Here is a 25207-nt window from a genome sequence, read left to right as displayed (position 1 = left end):
CACACACACACACACACACACACACACACACACACACACACACATACACACACACACCCCGGGTGCTCTTTTTGCCAGTGAGTGGGGTACTTTCGGTGTGGTCCCCTGAAAGATGAGGTCACCCATCCCCTCCTCTCTCTTCACTCACTCTTTGCAGAACCGCTGAAGTTGGGCAATTAAATTTCTGCTAACCAACCAATGGTTAAGGTTAAGAAAGTTGGACATGTGGGTATGACAATTGGGTTTTTTAATAGATGACTGGTTTTCAGAGGATGAGAATGTACTGAAGCAATGATCTATCATCGTTTTGGCTTACAGACCCTCTGAGATAATTTTGAAAAACTTCGTGCCGTCACCCATATTTCTCAGTTCGCATCTAAGATTTTTTGGCGATAATGTTATATCATTGCAAAGGATGCAACTTCTGGCATATTGTAAAATTCTACAATTCAAAATATAACTGTTATTAACTCTTTTTTTTTTTTTGAATCAGAGTCTCATTCTGTCGCTCAGGCTGCAGTGCAGTGGCACGCTCATGGCCACCACAGCCCTGACCTGCTGGGCTCAAGCGTTCCTTCTGCCTTAGACTTCCAAGCAGCTGGAACCACAGGCATGTGCCACAATGCCGGACTGATTTTTTATTTATTGTAGAGATGAGGTCTTGCCACGTTGATCAGTTTGTTCTCAAACCCCTGAGCTCAGGTAATCCTCTCGCCTCTGCCTCCCAAAGTGCTGGGATTACAGGTGTGAGCCACTGCAGCCAGCTGTTATTAACTCTTATAAATGTGTCCAAAAGAATAATTTAATACCCACCATCATGCATTTTACGAATTCAAGCACAAACTCTTCTTTAATAGAAGGAAGTCTTACATTATTCTCCATTCTCCTTGACATTGTGTTTTCATTCTAGTTCTCTTTACAGCTTCATCCTGACGCATTCTATTTTTGAGATTATCCTTTATGATTACTCTGTCATATGTTTCTGTGATAAATATATATGCATGTGTATATATGTATATTTTAAATTTATAAGTTTAAAATTTCTCTTCTGGATTGAGGCATTATTATAATGATTAATAAACAATTGGATATAATACTATGAAGATTTTATAAATTTTGAAAAAATAGCTTTTTTATGAGTTAGAGTCTCACTCTGTTGCTCAAGCATGATCACAGCTCACCACAGCCTCGACCTCTTGGGCTCAGGTGATCCTTCTGCCTCAGCCTCCTGAGTAGCTGGGATTCCAGGTACACGCCACCATACTTGGTTAATTTTTTGTAGAGAGGAGGTCTTGCTATGTTGCCCAGGCTGGTCTCAAACTCCTGGACTCAAGTAATCCTCTTGCTTTGACCTCCCAAAATGCTCTGATTATAGGCATGAGCCACTGCGCCCTACCATTAAAAAATAATTATAAGCATAAAACTAAAAACTTTACTTGATGTATATCTTCCTGAATTAAAAGGGGGTTTAATGGCATCTTGAACTGTAAGTTTGCTTGGTGCCCTGGATATTTTTACACCTAGAACAATGCTGCATGATACGTTTTTGTTGTAGCTTGTTTTGTTTTTATAAAACAGGAGGAGGAACATGTTGGCAGGGGAGGTGGAAAGGAAGACAAGCAGAGGCTTGTTCTTAGGCCAATCAATTAGGAGAGAGAACTCATAGAAACCGAAGGACTGGAAATTGATTTCCTTGAAATTATCCAAAGGCAGGTACCAGGTGGCAAGGCTTGGTGTAGGGCTGGGCGGGGACCTGGGCTTCAGTCTGAAGACAACTGCTCTGAGCTGCACTGTCTGGATTTTCATTTACTCTGGAGAGTCAGAGAAACCGTTCGGCATCGTACAGTACCAGGTGAGGGTGGAGACGTCACACAAGACCATACACGCACAAGACCGTGCCACTTGCTCACTGTGTGGCTCCAAGTTGTGAACTTCACTGACATTCAGCAGCTTCTTCTCTAAAATGATTTCCCCACAGGGCTACTAAAAGGGTTAACAGACTAATATATGCAAGCAGGGGTGTTGAAAGCGGATACACAGTGCGTATTAACTTCCTTTCTTACTACAGAAATAGTCTGATGATTTGGGTTTGGCTACAGGGACATTTAGTCCATCCTCTACAACTCTTGGGGACAAAACACCTGAAGATAGTCCTCTGCCATTGTTATTCATAGTCAGTACCACCAGGAAAGAGAATAGTTACTTTTTGTGCCTGTTTTTGTTTTGGCTTTAAGTCGGAGTCTCACTCTTTACAAATGCTGGAGTGCAGTGGCATGGATCACGGCTCACGACAGCTTTGACTTCCTAGGCTCAGAAGATCCTTCTGCCTTAGCCTCCCAAGGAGCTGGGAATACAGACGTGTGCCACCACATCCCGCTAGTTTTTACAATTTTTTGTAGAGACGAGGTCTCCCTAGGTTGCCCAGGCTGGCCTCGAACTCCTGGCTCAAGCGATCCTCCTGCCTCAGCCACTCAAAGTGCTAGGATTACAGGCGTGATGACACCATGCCCAGCCACTTTGTGTGTCTTTATTTCGCTTTTTTGGTATATCAGACATCTTAGGGGAGTCAGCCCAGCCCTTTCCTCTTTCCTTCTTTGTTCTTGTGAGTGGAAACCCCATCTATGGTTGCAGTGGGTGGGAGACGTCAGGTATATTGAAGCTTGGATTTGGCAATCTGGCAAATATAACTTAAGACCATAAACTGTGGAATCTAACAGATTCAGGGTCCAATCAAAGTTCGGTGACTTACGAGTTGGGAAATCTCAGTAGGTCGTTTTGCCACTCCAAGTCCAAGTTCACTTATCCACAATGTGGGGTCCATAGTGCCATTTTCTTCATAGGGTAACATTTGGAGAATTTAACGAAATGGTACACATAAAATACTATTATAGCACAGTGCCCGGCATAGTAATTATTCAGTAAGCGCTGGAAGTTCTAGCCAGGAAAATTAACCAAGAAAATGAAATAAAAGGCAGCTGGAATGGAAAGAAAGGAGTATGTGTATGTATATTTGCAAATATTTGTAAATATATGTATATTTACAGAATGTAGAGCATTCGATCATCTTAGAACATTGCCGTGAGTTATACTGGTTAACCTCATTTTTGAAGTGACATTTCTTTCAGGTAAATTCTAGCATGGAATTGGCAGGCAATGCTTAAACATGGCCTATCTGTCCCTTTTTCTTTTTAAAAATTTTCTAGTAAGAAATTCAAGGGGTCGAATCACCTTGTCCTAATTTTTATTGACTGGAATGGAAGCAGGCCAGGCCGACTTTATGAGGTGACTCTGGTATCCATCCTACCAGCAGGAAACAGGAAGGAAGTCTAGATCGATCACTGACGTCTTGCGGGGTTTGCTCCCAGGGCTCTTCATGAGGAAGGGTCCGTTTTAATGAGGTGATGACGCTTCTGAGGACTGTCCTGTGGGGCTTTCTGAGGTTGAGGATTGGAGCTCAAGGCAGCAGGAGCCCAGAATATGTCCTACAGTCGAAGATCTGTCAGGAGCACTGCAAATCCCACTGGTCGGTCTTCCCCGACCACCCTCCATGCCCTGCCCCAGGAAAAGTGCTGGGATGTGACACCCCAGGGCTGGGACTTCGTGGCATTCATCACTGTATTCCCAGTGCCTAGAACGTGCTGCCCAATAGGAATACGATTTGAATCGCACGTTTTTGGAGGGTGAGACAGAGTCTCACTCTACCACCCAGGTTGGAGCGTAGTGGCATAATCATAGCTCTCTTTGTTCTAAGTGATTTTCCTGCCTTGTCTTCCGAGAAGCTAGGCTAAGAGGTACGAGCCATTATGCCCAGCTACGCATTTAATTTTAATTTTTCTAGTAGCTGTGTTTTAAAAGTTAAAAGAAACTAGTAAAATTAATTTGAACCTATATAAACAAATACATGAAACCATTATCACTTTGCCTAGTGTAGCAAAAATATTATCTCAATATGTAATCAATATAAAAGTTACTACTGGCTGGGTGCGGTAGCTCATGCCTGTAATCCCAGCACTTTGGAAGGCTGAGATGAGAGGATCACTTGAGGCCAGGAGTTCAAAACCAACCCAGACAACAAAGTGAGTTCTCACCTCTACAAAAAAATTTTTTTAAAACTGGCTGAGCATGGTGGCCTGTAGTCCCAGCTATTCAGGAGGCTGAGGCAGGAGAATCACCTGAGCCCAGGAGGTCCAGACTGTGGTAAGCCATGATTGCACCGTTGCCCTCCAGCCTGGGTGACAGAGTGAGACTCTGAAGTAAAAAAACAAAAAATCATTAATGAGATATTTTACTTTTCTTTCTGTGTTATGTCTTTTGAAATTCAGCATGTACGTCTAAATTCAGACTGGCCACATTTCAAGTCTTGGTAGCCACAAGGGCGAGTAGCCACAGCATGGCAGCCATCACAAACCTGGAACAAGGGCGGGTGCGTGACTGGCACCTTATACATATTTAATTACATTTGTATGTAGTATTAAATCATATTAAATCCGTGTCTCTGAATCTCCTAGGGCTGCTGTATCAAATTACCAGAAATGTGATGACTTTAAAGCAACAGAAATGTATCCTCTCTCAGAGTTCTGGAGGCTAGATGTCCAAGAGCATGGTGTTGGCAGGTGCTATGATTTGAACGTTCATCCCCTCACACCGAACCTCATCTCCAGTGTGCCAGTATTGAGAGGCTGGGTCTTGAAGAGGTGATTGGGTCATGAGGGCACCACCCTCACTTATGGATTAATGGGTTCATGGGTTAATGGATTAATGAGTTCTCCTGCGACTTTCTAAGAAGAGGAAGAGAGGCCTGACCATAGTGGTGAGCACTGTCGGCTCCCTTGCTGCTATGTGAAACCCTGTGATGTTTCAGGATCCAGCAGGGAGTCCCACTGGCAAGAAGATGTCACCAGATGTAGCCCCTCGCATTGGACTTCCCAGCCTCCAGGAATGTAAGAAATATATTTCGTGTCTTATAAATTACCCAGTTCCAGGCGTTCTGCTCTAAGCAACAGAAAACTCACTGAGGCAGCAGGGTTGGTTCCTTTGGGAGGCCAGAGGGAGGATCCTTCCAAGTCATTCTTCCAGCTTCCGGTTGCTGCAGGCAATGCCCTGTGCTCCCTGTTTTGTGGAGGCATCGTCACTCCTGTCACCACCTTTGTCTTCACGGGGGCCTTCCTTCCTGTATGTCTCTGTTTTTCCCGGAACTCTCGTAAAGACACTTTCATTGGTTTAGAGTCCAACCTAATCTGGTATGATCTTATCACAATCCTTACCATAATCATAGCTGCAAAGATCCTTATTCCAAATAAGGTCAAATTCTCAGTTTCCAGGTGGGTATACATTTGGGGGGACATTATTCAAACCACTACAAGAACCTAGGCTGGCTTGCTTGATTGATTGATTTGCATTGAGGTCTCACTTTGTTGTCCAGGCTGGAGTGCAGTGGCACCATGATGGCTCACCACAGCCTTGACCTTGTGGGCTTAGGCAATCTTTCCATCTTAGTCTCCTAAGTAGCTGAGACTACAGGCATGCATCCCTCTGCCCAGCTAAATTTTTTATTTATTATTTTTTGTAGAGATGAGGTCTCGTTATGTTGTCCAGGCCAGTCTTGAACTCTTGGACTCAAGCAATCGTCCTCGCCTCAGTCTCCCAAAGTGCTGGGATGACAGGTGTGAGCCACCACATTCAGCCTCACAAATATTTTTAAATAGCACCCAGGTGACTATGCAGTGTTGGCAAAAGAGACCATCACATTACCTTATGGAATTCCCAACAGCCTTGCAAGGTGGGGTCATTATCTCACTCTCACTGATGAGAAATTGGGAGTTGGGAATTTGAGTAACTTGCCCAAGTTCTTATAGCTAGTCAACAGCAGAACTCAGACTCAAACCAAGGTCTATGTGACTCCAAAATCTGTACCTTATGACCCATTTTCAACCCCATTGCACATCTTCAGGGTCTGTGGATTCTTTTTTCTTTTTCTTTTTTTAGTCAGATTCTCACTGTTGGAGTGCAGTGGCACGCTTACGGTCACCACAGCCTCGACCTGCTGGGTTCAGGCGATCCTTCCACCTCAGCCTCCCAAGTAGCTGGAACAGGTATGCGCCACCATGCCCAGCTGATTTTTTTTATTTACTGTAGAGATGAGACCTCACCAAGTTGCCCAGACTGGTCTCAAACCCCTGGGCTCAGGCAGTCCTCTCACCTCCGCCTCCCAAAGTACTGGGATTACAGGCATGAGCCACAGTGTGCGTCAGGGTCTATGGATTCTAATGAGCTGTCCTGCTTAAAGGTCCTTTGAAGAATATTTTCCTTTTAGTATTTCTGGTTGCTGAGTCAATGACTTGACATCACTGTGCACTTTTTACATTTGAGCCGAATGATTTATTCTGTATAAGAGCCTCTTTGCCATTGTGTATGGATGTTACCATTGTTCTAGAAGGTTAAGGAAAGGATTTGAGAGGAGAGGCTAGGCTCAGTAATGTGTTTGGCATCCCACTCGTTGGAAATCATCGTAGTATCTGGGATCAAAATCCAGGATGTGTCCCATGGTGGAGACAGCTCTGGGGAAGGGCCTTGCCAATAAATGTTTGCAAAATTGATCCAATACTCTGACAGAGTAACTCAGGTTACTCCACTGAACGGAGCATTTGTGGATATAAAAGACCAATCCTTCCCTCCAAAATGTGCATTTAATATTTAATAGAAACTCATAGGACAACTAGGAAGAGATTCCAGATAGTTCTGCTGGGGGAGAGTGACCTGGCAAGAAGTACTCTGCTGGGAGATGAGAGCTCTGTTTCTTTTTCACATACATGTGGCAGTGAACCCAGTCCTCTTTATTCTTCCCTGTTGTTTCTTACTAAATTTGTATTAAAGTAGAACCACCCAACTTCTTGTCATGGCACTAGGAGTCCCCACTACCGTGTCAAGGACAAGATGGACAAGCTCCCGTCAGCTCGGGAGAATCTTCTGGCAAACAGGAAGTTTGTCACCAGCCCTCTGACAAATAGTTTTGGCTGCAGGCAGTAGCACTTTGGTGTCTGCTGCTTCCAGCCCCTCCCAGTGTGGGCCGGTGGGACCCAGGTGTGACTGACCTGGAGGGGAACAGTTTCCAGCTGTGCAGACGTCCCCTTGCTCAAATCAGCAGCAGTCCTTGGCAGGACCAGTGAGATCCGTCACACTGTGATGTTTGCGCACTTGGGCTTGGCCTCCACAGGACTGGCATTTGGTTTCAAATTTGGTGGGAGGGACCTTGAGAAGACATTGGTTCTCCTCTTCCGCCATGTCCGTCTGGACCAAGGGTCATAGATTCACTAGATGCATGTGTGCTGACTTGTGACTTGTAAAAAGCAAAAGCAAAGAAACAAACTAAAACTCAGATCTACACAAAGCACAACTTGTTGAGCTCCTTTCTCCATAAACTGAAATGGCAAGCCTGTGAGGAAAAGCTCATTTAGTGCTGTAAAATGTGAATTCCCTTTTGCTTTTTTAAAGAGCCTCTCTTCTGAGTCACGCGAGCCCTGCATGCTCTGTGTTATGGGCTGAGGGCTGGATCCACATATGTGCATAGATCTGTATGATGAAGCCCTAACTCTCAGTGACTCCCTCACCCTCCCTGCACTACCACAGAGTAACACTGGGCTGCACTGCAGGAGGTAAATGGAGGCAGGGAGGCAGTGAGTCTTCGTCTGTATTTCAGCTACTTCCTGTATCTCCTGAGCTCCACCTCCTGTCAGATCAGCACTGAAAAGCCCGCTTCCATTTCCAATACCCTATTGTTGTGAAGCAGCGATTTCTGCAGTGACAGCAGCTGAAACGAGATTATGGAGTAGACCGGACATAAGCAACACACTTCAAGTGTCACTGTCTCTCATCACCCCCAGATGGGACTGTCCAGTTGCTTGAAAACAAGTTCAGGGCTCCCACTGATTCTGCATTATGGTACACAATGTAATTATTTCATTATATATTGTAATTTAATAATAATACAAATAAAATGCACAGTAAATGTAATGCATCTAAACCATTCCCTAAATGATCCATCATGCTTCCTCCCACCCCCATCTGTGAAAAAATTGTCATCCATGAAACCGCTCCCTGATGCCAAAAAGGCTGGGGACTGCTGGTCTAAGGAAGTCAAGAAGGTTAAATTTAAATGAGGTCATAAGTGTGGACCCCTGACCTGATAGGACTGGTGTTCCTCCATCCTCCCCACCTCAGCACACAAGCGCTAAGGAAAGGCCACATGAACCCATGGCAAGAAGACGGCCATCTGCAGTCCAAAGGGAGAGCCCTCACCCAGCACCAACCCTGCTGGCATCTTGGTCTTGGACTTCCCAGCCTCTAGAATCGTGACAAAATAAATATTTGTTGTGTGAGTTATCCAGTCTGTGGTATCTGATTACAGCCATTTGAGTAGACGAATACACTCATAGAAACTCAGGCAGGGAGTTCAGACTATTCCCTAATCCTGCCTCCCTTGCCTATCTCAGCCTCGGTTTCCTCACCAGTGAAATGGCAACTCAATCCTCCCATGTTCAGGATTTCTGATTATAACCCACAAATGAGTGAGATACTCTCCCTGGTGGGAAACGTTTTCTCCCTGAAGGATAGCCCTTCCAGTCCACTGCAATCCCTCATCTGTGGGTTGCTCTTACCTTCTCCTCCATGGAGATACAAACAAAGGATTCTACCTTTAGAGGTGGGCTCTGCAAAACTGGGCCATCCACCAGGCAACCTTTCCCAGGCTGCATGACTTTACTACTCTCTGGACTCCCCTCTGGACTACTGTGTAAATTAAGGGCTTAAAATATTCTCTTCAGTCCTTTTCCCTGGCAGCATATCTTCTTTTTACTCATCTTTGTAAGAGACATCATTTTTAAGGGAAAAATCAATACAGATACGAGAGTCAAGCTCCTGAAATATTAAGGGAATACAGTACATATGGGTGTAAGGGTATGAATTTACATAACAGGATGAATGTATTGTGCTGGGTATTAGAGTACAGAGACCAATAGAAAGGCCTCTACTTTCAGGAACTTAGACTACACTAGAAAACATCCAGATGATTGGTTCTCCTTTTAAATTTTAGCTTTTTTTTTTGAGGTGGGGTCTCAAATCCACTCTCATTCTGTCTCATTGTGTTACCCCAGGCAAGAGTGCAGTGCCATGATCACAGCTCACCACAATCTTGACCTCCTGGGCTCAGGCGATTCTCCCTCCTCAGCTTCCTGAGTAGCTGGGATTAAGGCACACACCATCACCCATCTTTTTTTAAAAAATGATTTGTGCCAGGCTCAGTGGCTCAGCCTGTAATACCGTTCCTTTGGGAGGCTGAGGTGAGTGGATTGTCAAGACCCGCCTGGGCAGCGAGATTTCATCTCTACAGTAAATCAAAAAAATCAGCTGGGCGTAGTAGCGCATGCCTGTAATTCCGGCTACTCGGGAGGCTGAGGCGGAAGGATCGCCGGAGCCCAGCAGGTCGAGGCTGCGGTGGCCGGGAGCGGCCACTGCACTCCAGTCTGGGCGATAGAGTGAGACTCCAACTCAAAAAAAAAAAAAAAAGATTTGTATAGATAGGGTGCTGCTATGTTGCCCAGGCTGGTCTCAAACTCCCGGGCTCAAGCAATTCTCCTGCCTTGTCTTCCCAAAGTGCTGGGATTACATGTGTGAGCCACTATGCCTAGCCCAATTAAAGCTTAAAAAAAAGAAAAGAAAAAGAAAGAATTATAGCAGTTTTTTCCTGCAACCTTTCCGACCTCATTTATAGAGGATACATCAAGTTTTAAGTCTCTGAGAAATAATAGTAACAAATGCTACATGTGTTTAACAGAACTTAGCACAGACCTGGTCCACATCTAAGTGCATTATGCACTTGTATTAAGTTAATGTGCATGGATATACGAACTCATTCATGGAACATGGTGAAAGTTTGAAACAGCAAACAACTCGGATAACCACTAAACATCAGCAAAAGTTAATTGTCATTTTGGAAGTAGATAAGGGTGGTGGTTACAATAATATTGTGACTGCACTGAATGCCATTGAATCGTACACTTTAAAGCAATTAATCTTATGTGATGCCGACATCACCACAATTTAAGAAAAAAAGCTAATTGCCACTTGGACCAGATGCTGGGTTATGATGCAGTTAAATACCCAAGATTCAAGACTGAAAGTTCCTATCAGAAAGGAGGAAGAAAGTTACAAGGTCAAGATCTGCAGTGACTGCGTGTGCAGGGGGTCCCTGATGTCCAATGAGATGAGCAGAGACACATAACAGCCAGTCTTCAAACCTTGAGAAAACACAGCGGAGAGATGAATATCACAGGCCTGAGGGGCCTGTTAGACCAAGAACCCCCAACTTAACCTCTCTGGGCCTGAACTTGGCCGTGCAGCTGGTGGAGTGGAGCGGGCTTCACACCTTTGTTCCTGATCACTCTCCACCCTCTGAGAGTTACCTTCTATTTAACTTTTACCAGAAAATAGTATAGTCAGCTCTGGCCCCATAACTCCTTTTGCCCAATCTGTAATGTTTTCTAGGCCTGAAACATCTGGCAATGTGCAATGGAATATTACTCTTATCATTACCGCTATTACCACTTGCCCTTTGAAGGCCTTCAGAAAATGCCTTCGCTTTGGAGTGGCATGCCTTATTTTCACACAGACAGACTCACGCCCTTCTTCCTCTTGACTCTCTCCCAGTACAGGGATTAAGGTCTGGTAATTTAACCACTTGGCCTCATTGGCCCAGTTTCTATCGCCCCAGTTACAACACAATTTCCTTTCACCGCACAGTGTGTGCTTTCTGGCCAACGATCTTGGTTCTTCTCTTCTGTCCAACTATGGGATGGCAATGCAGCCGACCTGCCCTTTAAACTCCCGTTTCTTTTCTTTGAAGCAATGTTCAGGCTTTCTTCTTAGCTCCCTGATGGGCTCATTTCTTTCTGGCTCGCCCAAATGTGCATGTTGGTGCTCATGGAATGAGCCTTCTCTTCTCTCTGATCTGCCTTATTCAACCTCTGATGTTTTGCAGTGTTGGTTTTTTCTCTCCCCAGTTTCCCTTCAGGGTTAATGGTGCTGCCATCGGGTTTTTGTGTGTTTTTCTCTTTCTTTCCATTTTCCCAACATAACAAATATACTTTTAATTGGGTTGATGCTGCACGTTCTTTTTTCTCCTCTTAATTTTGGTTGACGTGTAATAAGTGTACATAGTCACGGGGTACAAAGTTGAACCATCACTTTGTCTGTTTCTTCAGTCTTTGTCCCTCCCAGATCTCACCTCCCTGCAAGGGTGGTCTGTGACCCTCAGGGGATCCAAAAGCGTCGAGAGTTGTGGCTGCCCCTCGGGACACAAACAAGGGTGCAAGAAAGTAGCTACTTGGCTGGGTGTGGGGGCTTACACCTGTGATCCCAACACTTTGGAAGGCCAGGGGTTGCTTGAGCCTAGGAGTGTGAGATCAGCCTGGCAACATAGTGAAACCTCATCTCTACAAAAAAAAAAAAGCCAGGCTTGGTGGCACACACTCGTAGTCCCAGTTAATTGAGAAGCTGAGGCAGAAGGATTGTCTGAGCCCAGAAGGTCGAGGCTGCGATGAGTCACAATCATGCCACTACACTTCACCCTGGGTGACAGAGTGAGACTTTAAAAAAAAAGGCACTCATTCATGACAATGAGAATGTATTGGTACAACTTTTCTGGAGGGCAATTTTAACACAGTATCGAGCATATTAAAATCATACAAACTCTCCGTCTCAGTCCATTTTGTGTTGCTATGATAGAATACACAAGTTGGGTAATTTATATACAATAGAAGTTTATTGGGTTCACAGCTTTGGAGACTCGGAAGCCCAAGTGCTTGGTGTCAGCATCTGGCGAGAGCCTTCTTGTGTCATCCTACGGTGGGAGGCAGAAGAGAGGGAGGGCAGAGAAGGGCAGAACTCATCTTTTGATCAAGAGCCTGCTCCTTCAATAACTAGCCCACTCTTAAAGGTCCCACCTCTCAACACGATTGCATTGAGGATTACGTTTCCAACACATACACTTCGGGGGACACATTCAAACCACAGCACTCTGACCCAGCAATTCCAATTTTAGGAATTTATACTTTAAAAAAAATAGTTGATCTTCACAAAGATTTGACTATGAAGAAGCAAGAGAGAGGAGAAATCAAACCGTTTTTTCTACTTTCGCACTCAACAAAACACAGAACACTTCCATGAACAAAATGTGTGTGGGTTCTTCCCCACACACCAATAACTTCTCCAGGGACACCAATTGAGTGTCTCATAATTCAGTTCAATTCTGTCACTCTCTACCTGAAGGTAGTATCAGATACCACAGACTGAGGGCTCAGTCAGTTCTACAAGACTGTCCCCACTTCAGATGCTATTCACAAGCCCTAGGTCATGGCCTGTGCTTCTGATCAACTGGCTATAAGTTGAAGTTCTCACAACTCTCTCCTCGGGGGGATTGGAAGAAGGGGTTGCTAGAATGGTTCACTGAACTCAGGGATACTTATGTTTACCCATTTATTATAAGGCAAGTGTCCCCAAGCCCCTGGGTGACAGACCAGTACCAGTCCTTGGCCTGTTGGGAACAGGGCCACATAGCAGGAGGTGACTAATTGGTGAATGTGAGTAGAATTCCGCCTTCTGTTAGATCATCAGGGGCATTCGATTCTCACTGGAGTGCAAACCTTCTTGTGAACTGTACATGTGAGGGATCTAGGTTGCGTGTTCCTTAGTAGAATCTAATGCCTGACGATCCACCACCTGAAGAAAAATTGTCTTCCACACCAACCGGTCACTGATGCCAAAAAAGGTTGGGGGCCGCTGTTATGGGGATATTGCAAAAACTACAGATGAACAGCCAGATGAAGAGATGTACATGTGAGGTCTGGAAGGGTTCTGGGTGTGGGAACCTCTGTCCCGGTGGATACGTTTGCCAACCTGGAAGTTCTCTTGGCCCCACCGTTCAGGGGTTTTTATGGAGACCTCATCATGTAGGCAACACCTATGATGATTAACTCAATCTCCAGCCCCTTTCTCCTTCCCAAAGAATGGAAAGTGGAGTTGAAAATTCCAAGTTTCTGTATCGTATGGTTTCTGATGACCAGTGCATCCAGAAAGAAGCCCACCAAATATTGTCTTATTAAGACAAAAGATGCTGATGACTGCTCCATCATGGAGGACTCTCCCGTGCTGTGCAAACCTACCCCAGGGTGATTTTTGTGCTGACTCTAAGAGGGCAATTGAGGAAACTTCCCTTATGACCTCTGTGCAATGGGATGCGCAGGTGGGGAAAGGGTCCTCGCTGGGGACAGAGAGGTGCGCAGTGTTCAGGTGTGCGCAGTGCCATGCCGAGCTCGCCAGCTGGGTGCACCTTGCCTGGGACCCGTCACTGTCCCTCGGGGCCGTGGTCTTCTGCAGAGTAACACATAATGTCATTTTGCAAGTGCCCTTCCTAGTTGGCATTGCAGTTTGCTCAAAGGTAGGGCTTACAGCCTTTGATTCTGTTTCCTGTGGAATCCCCATTGGTTTCCATCTATATTCTGCACATGCTGCCCTGGCTACCTTGAGAGGTCTCGTCTGCCTTTCCAGTGACAAGATGCCATGCTGTCTCTTAGAAACAAAAGCCATAGTAAACGCATCTGAGGTGGATATTCACAATTCACCTCTTCTGGAAAAGATTGCCAAGCTGAAAGAGAAGGTCGTGCTAATGCACACTCACTTAGATCCACTAATGAAGATACTGAATGAAGCTGACTCCAGAAAACTGACCCAGAACCAAGGCCTGAGTGTCAGTTCAGACTTGACTGTTATCTTCCACAAGTACTGTTTGGTCCTTTCTTTAAAAAGACAGATTTCAAGAACGGGGTCAAATATGGCTTATATTTACCTCTAGGCTGATTTCTAAACGATCTGTAAAGCTGTCTTTAGATGAGAAACAGGAGTCTTCTGACCAGGTTGTAAAACTATTGCCTTAAGGACTTGTTTTTGCTGCTTATGATTTCATAAACGTTATCTCTGAAAACATCTTTGACTGTAAATTTAAGAATGAAGATGCACCGTTACATGGTTGGTCTGAAAACAGAGTTGGGCTTAACACTGGGTACTATTAATAGTATTCCTGCATGGAGCAACTGTTATGAATGCTGACCATTTTTTTCTGGTGTAAAATATAGATACATGACGTTCTATACTTAATAAATTGACTGAATTAAAAAATAAAACAAAACAACAATGATGCTGTTATTAAAAGGGAGTAGGGGTTGAAATTAATGAAATTAAAAGGGAGTAGGGGTTCTGTGCCAAAAATCAGGGTCAAAGTCCAAATAGTAGAACGAAAGGTGCACTTCCTTTTGCTCAGGAAATGACAAGTGCTTCGGGAGCCCTGGGTCAGAAACCAGGGGCAGAGACCAAAGGTATGTGTCTTCTTAGATCACAAAATCACAGAGCATTTTCACTGAAGCTTTATTTGTATTCATAAAGCTTCGTTGGAAACAACTCAAATGTTCATCAGTAGGGATGGATTTTTTTCAAAAAAGATAATTGTATATCCGCTAAAGGAATGGCATGTGGTTATTAAAAAAGGTGTTATAGAAGAATATTGAAACGTAAGTATGATAATTGTGGCATTTTAACTGAGAAAAGAAAGTTGAAAACACTCAGGGCAGAGGGCAGGGGGACAGATTCTCCACTGACCTGCTGCCGTTGGTGCTTCCTGTAAGTTTTAATAAACCAGTGTCTTTCCCTGCTGGACCTCTGGGTGGCTTCTTTGGAATAGCTGCCATGTTGGGAAGATACTCAAGCAGCCCTGTGGAGAAATCCATGAAATGAGGAAGTGAGGCTCTTGCTAACAGCCATAGGAGTGAGTCATCTTGGAAGCAGAGCCTCCAGCCACGATCAGGTCTTCGAATGACGGCTGCCCCAGCCAAAAATTGACTACAACTTCAGGAAAAACTCTGAACCACAGTCACCTAGTTAGGCTGCTCCCAGATTCCTGACCCACAGAAACTGTGGGAGGTAACATCGTCTTTGTTACTTTAAGCCAGGGGTTGGCAAGTACAGCTCCAATGCCACATTTAACCTGCTGCTTGTTTTTTTATTAAGTTTTACTGAAGAAAAAAAAACACTTGGCGATATTGCATAGACAAAAATCAAACTTGCTCATTTAAGAAACAGAAGTCTTGATTGTCAACCACTCACCACACACACTCAGGACAATACTTTGGCAGCATCTTTGATTATCATAGCTCACATCCAGCCAATCAGGAAATCCTTTGACCTTGACCTTCAAAGTACCCAGGATTGTAGCCTTACCAGATTCATTGCTATTGGTTTAAGGGAAGTCACCATCATTGCTGAATGATTGCAATAGTCTTCTACTGGTCTTGCTATTATGCCTGTGTTGTTTTCAACACAGCAGCAGAAAGACCTTGCTGAGACATTAAACCTCTTCAGGAAGCTCCTCTCTGTTCAACAGCTTCCCATTCTCACTCAGAATCAAAGACACATACAATGGTCAGTCATTAACTGGAGGAACACAGCCTGTTTCTTCAGACACTTTGTGGCCTACCTGTAAAGGGCAAGACCCCTCTGGAATGAGGGTCTTCTAACCTACTGTTCAAGGAGTAGGTCAGAGAATTCCTTTATATCCTGCTTCAGGGAAGAAAGGTGGGAGAAAGTCAGAGAGTAACCTTCCTGCTTCTGTGGTTTTCTCAATTTCCTTCGGCTTAAAATATGCAGTTTGCTAACGTAGCATATTTTGAGGTATCACATTCTGAGGCCTGACATAGACTGTAGAGTTCGTGAGGGAGTTTTGCCTCTTCCGTTATTGATGCATGCAACTCCTCTGCCTAGAACACTCAATGAATATTAGGTGAATGTCTTGAATGCATTAGCATGGATGATCATATTTCTGTTAAGGGCTGAACGTAAATTTGGTTTCCATTATTTGAATATTCTGTATTTTAGAATTTGCCCACTCATTAAGATGTATCCATAATTCCCAAATTAATACTCACAGCACCTTCATAGTTATTCTTGGACACGTGGAGACAGTGAAATATTGGAATCACCTACTGGGCACTCTCCCAGCTGACGCTGAATAAGGCATCATTCTGCCTTCTTATTTCAGCTTTCATGCTGTAAACATGTGTCTGTTCAGTGCTAATTTTTATTTTTTTGCATTTTAATGTTCTTAAATCAGAAAACAATAAAATTGTGACTCAACTAGCCACTACTCTTTGGGAGAAAATCCCTCTTCACCTGTGTGGTCTAGTCTTATGTTACTTTTGTGTTTTTGGCATCTGGGATTTCTGGAGTTAAAAACACAAACATTTAAACTGTCAAGAGAAAAGCATTCACTTTCAACAACTCCCAGTTTGGGACTTGGGTCTATTGAAATTGTTGTTATTCTAAAAGTTGTCCCGATTTTCTATTTCACTTCTACATAGACTAAAATTTAGCTAACACCTCTCCTTCGTATTAACCGATCACTACAGTTCTTATTTGCAACAACTAGCATATTAAAATGGTGTCTGTTAGTTGAAGGATCTAGAAGCAGCCTGTGTTTGCTTTTTTGTACTCAGGTTTTGTTTGTAGAACATCTTCTCTATTTAACTATAAAAAAACAGATTTGTATTAACTAAATACATAATCCTTTTCGGTTGAAGAGGGTGCTGGGGCTAACACTTCCTCCTTCTTCACAATTTTTTTTTTCATCTTTGGAGAATGTTCATCACTGGTAAACTTTGGCCAGTGTGTAGGAACAATCATTGTTATTTCTTAAGTATTTTAATCTAAAGACTACAGTACTGTATGGAAAATAAAAATAAAATTCAAAGTCCCCCAGCCAACTGAATAGACCCCCTCTTGGCCAAGGGGACCCCATGGAAACACTAAAAACTGAGCTCCTGGCCATGATGAAACAGGAGGTGAGATCCTTTTCCTCACTAACTGCTGTTAGATTTTCTTTCCTGAAGGTCAAACAGAAATCAGACCTTTTGAAAGACTTTCATCACTACTGGTTCCAACTAATAACCTGACCCTTGGTATTCCTCTCCTTTTCTGTAGTTTCAACACAACAACTGACCAACATTTCTTTCTGGTAAAAGGACACCCACCATGGACTAGTCTGGCCAGTTCACACTGGTCAGGCTGCACACAGGTTTTCTCTGTGTTTTCTGTTTCACCTTTTGCTTAATTTAAATGCATTTAAATGTTAAGTTTCTATCTCAAGGTGAACATGGGCTGTATGTAACATACATGTTTGCTTACTATGCATGCACACATTCCCACTTCATGAATATCCATAGCTCCTCCTATTACGTGTTGAATATATATACTTAGCTGGCCCATTCAGCATCAATTCCCTGACCCTTCCCTCCCTTGAAGTGCCTGTTTGTGGTTTCTACTGGAGGCTACACTCAGTTGAGGGTGATATTTAAGCCTGAACTTCAAGCCCTCTCTTTGGGAATCACTCATTATCCCCTGGGTATCTCCCACATGTACTTGAGAAAGACGTGTTATTAAGCCTCTGTGGTCTTTTAATCTTGAGAATCTGTCTTTTGTTGCAGAGGTCCATCCCAGCTAAGAGTTATGGAGGAGAGAGAGACAATTATTTTCCTCCTCCCCAGTACTTTCTGGACATCTGAAAGCTTTCTCTTTTTTCTTGACAGTCCAGTTGCTTATTAAGGCTTTCTTCTTCCCTCTGCCCTTCCCTTCTCTGGCCTCCAAACAAGTACTAAGGTAGGAGCCAAGGAAAACCTTCCCCTTCTCTTCTCCTTCTGCAGGTTCACCAAAAAAATCAACTCACAAACGGCAGATTCATTGGGGAAATGGCATATACACTTATGAATGTGCACACGAGGGAGAATCACAGAGACCTCAGTTTACCTATTCCCTTCTTCTCCCTGTCCTGCTTTCCACCTGTGTCTTCTCAGTCACATGCTCTTGACTCTCCAGGCTGCAGCCAGAGTGAGAGCTTCTTGAAATGACACTGACCAAATCACTATCTCCACCTCCCGCTTAAAACTTGTCAGTGACTTCCCATTATTCAGGGACTAAAGAGAAACCACTGCTCAGCCTGTGAGACTCCCAGAGCCCGCCTCCCTCTCAGGCATCTCACTCACACCATTCTTCCTCCTCACTGGCCGTCCCTTGGGCTGTCCCTGCTGCCTACCACCGCTAAAACTTGGCACAAACTTTTCCCAAAATGCTCTTCTCTTTCTTCTTTTCCTGGTTAACTCTCACTCATCCTTCTAATCTCAGCTCAAAGGTCACCCCCTTTTAGAAGACTTCCCTGACCTCCCTATCTCCACCAAATTCCCCTATTAGATCCTCTCATCGTCCCCCGTCTCTCTCCTTTATAATGTGTCTCATAGTTGACCATCTGTTTGTGCGATTATTTGATTAATGTTTATTTGCCTCTTGACTGCAAACTTTAGGAGGCAGGAGGATCTATTTCATTACTCTATTGCACACTCAGCCGCTGCCAGCAGGATGCCTGGTACATCATACGTGTCTCAAAATTGGTGAGTGAGTGAATGAACAAATGCCATACTAAGAAGTTTGCAACTTACCTCTTGGACTTCACGGAAAGAATGCAAGCAGAAAAATTGACTATTTGAATTTTATAAGGGAAGCCCAGTCAGTCGTTTTGAGGCAGGAAGGACAAGGGGTTGAAAGAAATAGTTTGAAACCTGTCACAATAGTGCAGTTGAGAAACAGTGAGCACCCAACAAGAGCCATGCCAGTGGTGTCGAAGAGCAGAGAGCAAGCTTGACGATGTTGGGAAGGTAGGATGGATAGAACGTGGCCACTCCATGGGGTGGCTTCTTCAATGTAGAGGAGTGCACCAGCGAATCTGGGGCAGGTAGGAGACAGAACAGATTTGCGGCAAGAGGAGGGAGACTCAGTTTTGGACTTGATGAATTTGAGGCCTCTAGGAGACACACAAGGGGAGATGTCTAATGGGTAGTCCTATATTTTCAGCCCTTTCACAGGTTTCTCCTCTGCCTAATAACAATGGTAAGGTTCATCCTTCTTTTTAAAAATAAAACACTTCTTGGAGCCATATCTTCTTTTACTCCTCTTCTTAAAAAATGTCTATTCTGTGTCCGTATATATTTAACTCCTATCCACCCCTCTACCCCGTTCTCTTTGCATCTCTGAAACTGCCTTCAATAAGGGCCCCAAATGTCAAATTGAAAGCTCCCTGAGAGAATGAATATGCAAAAGCACAGTAACCAGACTATATCTAAAAGTGGAATTTCCACGCACAATCTGCAGCAACCTGCCCAGGAGACTTACCCCTGGGTTTACAATAAGCAGCAATAATTAACTTTTGCTAATTGACTTGGCCTCCTGAATATTTTCTTGGTGTATTTTCCTCTCTTTGGTGGAAACCAGCCTACTATAAGTCAGACTTGCAGGAAGCCGGATTGCATTCTCTACCAACAATCTGGAAAGCTAAACAAAAACTTCTGTACCAATCTATCCCCAAATATTATGGCTTCATTACTACATACGGAAATAACTGGCAGCTTCCCTAATCTTTGCCCCTGCTTCCAACTTAGGATCAACCCAAATACGTCCCCTGACCAATCATACAGGACGCCTTCCTTCTGGTTAGTCAGCCTACAGATTCCCCACACCAAAAACCTCCCATCAGGTATACCTGAGCCCGACCTTTCTCTCCTCTAAAAGCTTTCTGACTCTTCTGCCTGTCTTTGAGTCTCCGCCAAAATGCAAGTGATGCTGGCTGCAATGTGGTAACCCCCAAATCTGAGAGAGTTCGTGCGTAATGCTTACCTGTTCCAAAGAAGTCATCTGGAGGTCCAGTGGGAAAAGACATTGGTTTATTAAAACTTATAGGAGGCGCTGATGGTGGCAGGTTGGTGAAGAATCTGCAGTTCGGGACAGTACAGCAAGTAGTTTTATAATCAAAGCAGGCAGGTTAATCGTTCAAATTCCCAGACTGTGTTTACAATTGCATTAAAAGTAGCAACAACATTATCCTCAGTTTTGCATGACTACCTGCATCCTGTGACTCATGACTGGGATTATACATCACCTTCAGAGACAAGGCATGGCCAGAGGCAGCTCCCTGAGGTAGGGCACAGAAAGAAGCCAGGTATGGGGGAAACTGTTTATGTTCAGACAATACCTCACAGTGGCTGATTCCCTTGCTACAGCTAACTCAGAATATATTGCCTTTCCTCTTCTCATTTGGCTGGTTTTCACTTATTTCCACAACCCTCCACTTTTTGTCTGAGAAACTCCCTCGGTCGCATGGAACGCTACAGATCGCGCACTACTTGAAATTGCCTCTTCCCCCGGCTCCCGAGTCCCCCAGTTTGGATTCAATGCCCCTAGTGTGCATGATGTCTCCGCTTCCTCCAGGCTCTCCTTCCCAGCTAGGGGGTCCAAGGCTCCTTCCTCAGCCTCTTCTCTGCTCACATTTGTGTCTCCTTGGGTGATGGCATCCCTTCCTTCTCAACTACCACGAATGTGCTTGTCTAAATCACTGTGTGCAGCCTAGACTGGCTCCTACTAGCTATCTCCTCCCAGATGCTCTACTACATCCTGAAAGCCAACTCAAGCCCACACATGTAAGCATGGCCTGCCTTTCCCCCTTCTCTTCTGTCAGTCATCCCATGCCCACCAAATCCTCCAAGTAAATGCATCAGCGTTTGCTGACGGACTTGGCCTCCTGAACATTTCCTTGGTGAATCTCATCTTCCTTATCCCTACTCCCACCCCTTCACTTCAGGACCTCACTGGCATTTCCTAAAATATGACAAGTGTGCCCCCGCTGGTTTTCTACTTGCCAGGCTTGTTTCCTTTCAAACAGCCCTCCAATCTGTTGGCAGAGTCATCTCTTCAAAACATACATCTGAATGTGTCATGCCCTGCCTACAAACCTTTAATGCCTCTGCATTATTTATGCCTCACTCTGTTGCCCAGGCCAGAGTGCCGTGGCACATTCACAGCCACCCCAGCATCGACCTGCTGGGCTCTAGTGATCCTTCAGCCTCAGCCTTTCAAGTAGCCGAAACTACAGGTGTGTGCTACCAAGCCTGGCTAATTTTTAATTTTTTGATTTTTTTTGCCTCGGCTGATCTCGAACCCACAGGTTCAGGAAATCCACTCACCTCGGCCTCCCAAAGTGCTGGGATTACAGGCTAAGCCACCGAGCCCGGGCTGCCTCTTCATTATTTAATATGATATGCAAACCCCTACGATGTCCTCATCAGTCATATTTCCTGCTGTGCAAGACTTGGAACTTGCTGCTGGAAGCAGACACATCACACTGTTTAGACTCCTGAGACCTTGCAAACATGTGCGTCCCAAGGTGGTGTCAAAGCTCCGATGATATTCTTACTTGCGTCCTCATTGATGGCCCGTGGTCTTGGCTTGGAGTCCCCAGGGAACATGGATGGCCAGTCTTCTGATGCCTGTGAAGAGATCTCTTCTCCAGGTGCTGGCCGCCAGCAGGACCACGTTAGACTGAATTTGCTGTGATTCGTGAACTTCGGAATTCCCTTTGGTGGAAGCCCTAGTGTAGACTTGGCTTTTAGGTGTGGCTGAAACCAAATATAGGACAGTAAAGGTCTTCCCAGGAGAAGGGGAATTTCAAACTCTTGCCCCCAGAAGTTTCCATCTGCTGCACAATCTGAGTCCCTGCTTATCCCTACACGGATGGCCCTTTCCTTCCTGTGACCCCGCTGACCCTCCTGTGATGCTGTCCATAGCAGCAGATATAAGGGGCACAACAGGCTCGGGGGGCTGGTGCGCCTTCCCTGCGGGCGTCCCCCTGTCAGCCAGACCAGCAGGAAGAAAGAAAGTCAATATCACCAGGCAACTGGCTGATTGTTAAAACTGGGCCTCATGTGGGAGAAAGATAATGGTCTGGTGATTTCACATGTAAACATTTTTAAGATGCCGATAGCCAGCAGGCAGCCTTTCACATCCCATATCTGTGAAGGGCATCAGCGTTTGGGGAAAGCTGGGAGATGAGAAACTAACCCCCGACCCACCCAGGAACCCCCTCCCCACCCATCAGACGGAGCTTGTGTTGATGGAAGGAGCACCTCATTTCCAAGCAGCAGGCCATGCCTGCCTGATTTATGGCAGGACTTGGGAAGCTGACTCCTCGAATCTAAGGTTACCGCAGTCGCCCCCCTGCCTGTGCGCCATGATGGAGCGGAAGGCAATATGGGGGACCGTGACAGAAGCCAGTCAAGAGGGACGCCGTGGGGGCATCTTCATGAGGATCGAGGGTGCAAACGCTGAAGACAGGGGCTGCCCGCCACTTGGCGGGCTGCAGGGCGATGCTACCTCATGCTTGCTTTTTGATTTTTGCATTTTAAAATTTGTAGTTAATTTATAGGCTCGTTTTCAGGTCCTAAATCTTCTGTCACGCTGCCTCACGTCTTGTCACCGCAGCTCACCCACAGACACGCACACAACATAAATACACACACCTGCATGCATAAATACACACACCTACACAAATACATACCTCCACACACTCTCCACACATTTACACACACCACATATGCAAGTGCACACACCTATACCCACTAAATACACCTACACACCCCTGCCACGTACACACACCTACACACATACCCACACATACCCATCTACATACCTACACACACACAGACCTGCACACACCCCACATATACACCTAGGCATATCACATACACCTACATATACATATATGCATATCTATATACATACACCCTTATACATCTACACATATCCCTACACAAACCACACACTCATATACCCACACACCCCTACACACCTACATGTACACATACATACACACATACATACAAGGAGGGACCCCAAAACAACCCAGAATGTTTTAATAAAAAATTATGTGTGTTTACTCTTCAGTCACCTTCCAAGTACTCTCCATTCGATACAATCCACCCATCAGAGACGCTTTTCCCACTGCTCAAAACATTGTTTGAACTCATAGATTCGGATGCTTTTGAGTGCTTCTGCCATTTTTGGTTTCACCTCTTTCACACGGGCAAAATGTTTCCCTTGGAGGACTTTTGTCATCCGGGGAAACAAAAAGTCACTTGGGGCGAGAGTGGGTGAATAGGGAGGGTGGGGCATGGGGGTCATGCTATTTTTGTTCAAAAACTGCTGAGCACTCAGGGCGGTGTGGGCAGGTGCGCTGATACCTCGTAAATCAAACGCGTTGAAAGAATCTCCAAAAAAATTCACTGCAGCCGAATGCAGCCTCTCACAACAACAGTAGCTGATACACTGATGCCGATGGGTTCCCAGAAAACTTACCTAGTGGAGGAAACCTGTACTACAAGGAGCCTGCTCTCCAAAAGATAATTCTGGGTTTTTTTGGGTTCCCCCTTGTATATGCACACACACCGACACACACCTGTGCACACACACAATTTCAGGACCACGAGGTGGTGACGCCTCCAGAACCTCTAGCAACGGCACCATGAGTGACTGCTGTGTGGCGGGGGGTTCAGAGTATTATAGGTGTAGCCGCCAGGCTGGATCTGAGCTCTGAAGCTCATGTCCATAGCTGCCTTTGGCATGGAAAGCCCCACCTGCATCACAGTTCCCTGGGTGATGATGGCTGTGTTTTTGACTTCTCTCGGCATATACGTGGCCTGCAGGACAGTGAACGGCAGCTGTCTCCTCACAACAGGGCTCCTGTTCCTCGAGGTGATGCCTGGTCCCCTAATAGGGGCTCGTGGTCTCTCCCGTGAGAGCTAACCTTGGGAATGATTCCCAAGTCTCCAAGACTTTAAGAAGCACGGTGGAGGCTGAGGCCAGAGTTTGCCCAGAGGCTAGCCTGGATTTAGGACCACATTAAGAAGCAGTGAGACTCTGTTTATGGAGAAATCACATGGTTTTCAGGCAGTGGATGTGCCTCTCGGGAGGAGAGTTGGCCTAAGCCGGGGACTGAACTTGGCTGCCAGTGGTTTATAATATGATGTCTTCACTAAAACACCGGTGAGTGGAATTGGGTGCTGGGAGGGGGCAGGGGCCAAGGGCTGGCAGTAGAGGCCTGGCTTCGCCTTGTGAGACCCTGGCCTCTCATTTGTCTGGAAAGTTCCTATCCAATAGCGCAAGCCCTGATGCAAGGTTGGGGACAGAGCCACGCTGGGCAGTCTTCAGAGTGTGACTAATGCGGGTGCTCACTTAGGCCCAGGGGCACCCGCTGCCCACTGGACTCTGGTTTTAGGAGGGGCCAAGAAGCTCTGATCTGACCTGCTGATAGTGAAGACACATAAAGTCCAGCAGTGACACTGTCCTGGCAGCTTGATCATCCAGCCCAGGGATCTAAGCTCTTTTTTACTTTTCTGAGCACATCTCGGGGTATCCTGCAAACTCGGGTTACATAGGGTGCTCCCTGCTTCCCTCCCCTGGGTGGATTCTCAGCCAACTTTTCCTTTTTTTTTTTTTTTGAGTTGAAATTTCACACTGTTGTCCAAACTGAGTGCAGTGGCATACTCACGGCCACTGCAGCCTCGGCCTGCTGGGCTCAGGCAATCCTTCCACCTCAGCCTTCCAAGTAGCTGAAACTACAGGCGTGTGCTACCACGCCCGGCTAATTTTTTGATTTATTGTAGAGATGAGGTCTCGCCAAGTTGCCCAGGCAGGTCTCGAACCCCTGGGCTCAGGAAATCCTCTGGCTTCCACCTCCCAAAGTGCTGGGATTACAGGTGTGAGCCACCAGGCCTGTCAGCAGGCCTTCTGGATGCAAATCAAAGAGAGAGAGAGAGGCTCTGTCTTGAACAAGCCCAGAGAGGCAGCAGGTTTAAGTCACACGAACCTGTCTGAAACATTTTTGGAGAAAAGCAAGGCAAGGTGTGGGCATTTCAGAGAACCCACAAAATCACGAGGTGGGAGAAGCACTCGACCAAAACAGTGGGTGCTTCTGTTAGAATGAGGCTTCCCTTCAAATTTTCGGCAGGAAATGTTCCATCTTCTAATTTAAGAAATCAGGGTGACCTGTTACCTTCCTCTGTAAAGTAAGTAGAAACAATAGGAGATTTTTATAAAGCAAAAAATGGTTTGCTCAACCAGATAGGAAAGGACTTAGAAAATGTTCTTAAGAAAACGGAACGCCCCAATGGTAGAAACCGAGGGGACCGTATCAAGAGAGGAAATTGAAACTGCCTGGGTTGGTTTGGGCCTTGATTTA

The 25207-nt window shown here is 45.3% G+C and overlaps 1 pseudogene; it reads left to right on the top strand.

The window, feature by feature from the left end:
• The first annotated feature begins 13162 nt into the window (after positions 1–13162).
• Positions 13163–13903, top strand: LOC110595825 (annotated as a pseudogene).
• The last annotated feature ends 11304 nt before the right edge of the window (positions 13904–25207 follow it).

This window comes from Carlito syrichta, unplaced genomic scaffold (assembly GCF_000164805.1).
Source record: "Carlito syrichta isolate Samal-C Ts95f unplaced genomic scaffold, Tarsius_syrichta-2.0.1 Scaffold304601, whole genome shotgun sequence".
NCBI lineage: Eukaryota > Metazoa > Chordata > Mammalia > Primates > Tarsiidae > Carlito > Carlito syrichta.
The sequence above is the reverse complement of the archived record's forward strand: the minus strand, read 5'-3'. Positions and strand labels throughout refer to the sequence as shown.